The 3,216-nt window shown below is 38.1% G+C and overlaps 1 protein-coding gene across 1 annotated transcript in view; it reads right to left on the reverse strand.

Moving 5' to 3' along the window:
• LOC102293579 overlaps positions 1-3,216 on the reverse strand; it is an 8,816-nt gene that overhangs the window by 1,719 nt on the left and 3,881 nt on the right. The gene's annotated exons all lie outside the window — the stretch shown is intronic.

The raw sequence follows: 3,216 nt of genomic DNA on the forward strand, positions 1-3,216 counted from the left end.
TGATTTCCAAGAATTGTCCTCTCCTTGTTTTCAACATCACTTGTAATATTGAGTTTCCCAATGCTGTGGTGTTCTCAAGGAATGTAAACTTTTCAAAGTATTGCTTTTAGTTGGATTTGATTTACTTACACTTTTTAACAAATGTAAACTATAGTTAAAGTATGATATATATATATATTTTTGCAGTAATCCAACTGTTTCTCTCCGTCCAAACATGTATACTGTTATCTCTGAGCGAGCAACAGGGACAACCATCAACAAGGTAGACAGTGGAGGAAGGATACAGAACAAAAGTGTGATTTAGTTTTTTTATTACAGCTTTACACACTTGAATTAATTAAATATTAAGAAAACGTCAAAACACACAGTAAAAACATGCATCTATTGAAACCCCCAAAGTTTCTTTCTATAATAAGAAGCAAGCCTGACACATGATAACCAGTCATCTGCCAACTACAGCTGTGTGGATGTTTGCTAATTATTATATATTTACCCAAAGGTGCACTTGTGAACTCTGATGCTGTCATAGTTGATTCTCAGTCCCTTTATCCTTTCTAAAAGTCTTCAAGAATTACTATTATTTTTTCCTCACAGCTCAATGAAGAAAATAATTACATTTAAAGTTTGCAGTTAAAAGTAATGCATGTACTACGATGTGATCTATAACCCATTTTTTATCAATGATTTGTTTATTTATTTATTTTAACCAATTACGAAATGAGAAAGTTTAATTCCTTTGTCATTTGCAATCAGCCGAACCTCATTCCACTCATTCCAATAGTTTCCTGATGACGCGCTCATTCTCGCAAATCCCGTCTTCCGACTAGGACCGCGGCATTAGCCGGATTAAAAAAAAAAAAGTCTTTTGACCATCCCGTTGTCACAAAGTGGTCACAACCTAGTAGCGAGATTTCACCTGTTAAGCGAGAGTGAGTTTATCACCTTTACACTGGGAGCCAATAACCTTTTTACGTAAATTAAATGGAACATGAGACACGAACAGAACTCGCTCATTTATAAAACTACCTTTAGTTACAGAAAGAATAAGCAAGGAAAAAAAACTGTTTGACTCACCTGCAGACACAGAAATTAGTGACAAAAACAGGAGAAATCTGACAAAAGCCATCTGTGACAAGCCAGAGGAGAGAAGATTATAGCAGCCCTGACCAGAACAGAAAGAAGCAGCTCACATTCCAGACCTACCAGCTTTTATAGCGAGGGTGAGTCACTTTAAAAACGAAACTATTTAAACTTACAGTCACACCGGAAAGTAGAACCATATATAGCCTAATCCGCACTTTAAAAATGCAATGAAGAATGGATGACATTTCAGACAGAAAAAAGTCAACAAATCAATAGAAAAACCCCAAAAACTTTGATTTCCGATTTCCTTTTCAGACTTTTAAATGTGACAGTTCACCAGTGGATTAACAGGAAGCTCAACTGAATTCTTCTCCCTTCCCCCATCAGAACAGAAAAAAATCATTTTCAGGTGAAATAAATCTGCTTTAGTTGATTATGATTTAATGAAACAAATATATAAATAATTAAATGTCCATTGATGTTCTCATTAATTATGTATTAATTTAATTCGTTTTGGCACCCATATTTGGTCCTGATGCCTTCAAGTCTGGAACTGCAGCTGCTAGAATGCAGCTCAGGAAAGTATTCAGTTACATGTAGAGAATCTTTATCACCGATAACTTTCAATCAGTAAGAGACAGAGACTAAAGGGTTCCAGTCCAAGTTTCTTTCATTCTTGATCAGCGTCAGACCTGAACGCACGGAGCAGCAGATCCAAACTAAAGTTCCAGCTCTTACTTATTCACATCTGAAATAATTGGCGCACTGAGTGTTCATAGCTGCTGCTGGTCTCATGTCTAATTTATATGTAAGCTGTCCTCACTCTGATTCAGGCGGCGCCCAAATAGTGTGTTACGGGCGGAGGAAGGGGAAAGCAAAACACCCACTTTTTATGTGAGCGTGCACAAACAGACACAGACAAACAGCAACAAACAAACAAAAAGAAAGAAAAAAAACCACATTCAACCACTTCGTGTCAGTAACTGTTTTTGTGCAGTGAGGCCACGAGGTCCACTTAAAGACGCGTTCATATGATAAATATGAAGAAAGCTCCTGTATGACACTGATGGAGTCAAAATGAGTTAACGCTCACCTGCAGTCACGGTGAGCCCAGCAGAGACATTTCCGCCTCATTGTTCTGCTGACCCGACTCTTCAAGCTCGCTAAATATCCAAGGCTGGTGAGATTTCATGGGAACAGAACATCCCTTATCCCTTTATCCTAATTCTAATCCGGACGATGTCGAAGTTCGATTTGAAAATAAAACTCCCGAGTGTCATGACAGGTGGGTTTGTTCTCAGCCTCGCGCTCTGAGGACTGTTTTTGTCATGAGGACGAACAAAAACAGTCTGTGGGTGGGATCAGAAACGCGTGCGTAATAACAAAGAAGGTCACATAACTCAAATAAACGTCTGGCAGGCTTCGTGTTTTACAGCTGATCAACAACAAACCTGATCATTAATCAATAATCAGTCATATTAAAACCATCACAATGATTTTAACAGAATCAAAAGGATTCACGATCATCTTTACGTGAATCTCTGTAACTTTTAACCTTTATATAGACTGCACAGCATTTCTATTTCATCTCATGCTCCTACTGCAAGTTCCTGTAAGTGCTTCACAATAAAACCCTATGTAAGACATCCAATCGAAGTGTTCGTACAAAGGCTTTTAATTTGTAACAGATGCAGGAAGTGATGTGTTTAGACAAAAGAGGATTTAGCTTGTAACTACTTTCAGCTGCTCAAAAAACTGAATTATATGAAGTCAGTTTCTGTTTATGTGCTTTTTTCCTTCAGGGCTGTTCTCTTGTTATCCAAAAATAATCAAAGCACTTTAAATATCAACACAACAGCTTTAACTTTTTGTGTGAAAGTACTCAAACTACACCAGTGCTTGAATCTGATTTCTCACTTTGAGGAGAAGTGAAATATTTCACTTTTCACTGATATGTGACCCATCAGAAGTGGCAGTCCTAGCCTGTTTGGCGCCCTGGGCGAACTCTCCCTCTGACACTGACAGATGCAAACAGACTAAATAACCTGATCCACAAGGTCAGTAATGTTGTGGGGATGTAGCTGGACTCTGCTAGGGTGGTGCCTGAGAGTCAGATGTTGTCCAAGATAAAGA

This window comes from Haplochromis burtoni, unplaced genomic scaffold, assembly GCF_018398535.1.
Source record: "Haplochromis burtoni strain Fernald_Lab_line unplaced genomic scaffold, NCSU_Asbu1 Contig_1167, whole genome shotgun sequence".
NCBI classification, from domain to species: Eukaryota; Metazoa; Chordata; class Actinopteri; order Cichliformes; family Cichlidae; genus Haplochromis; species Haplochromis burtoni.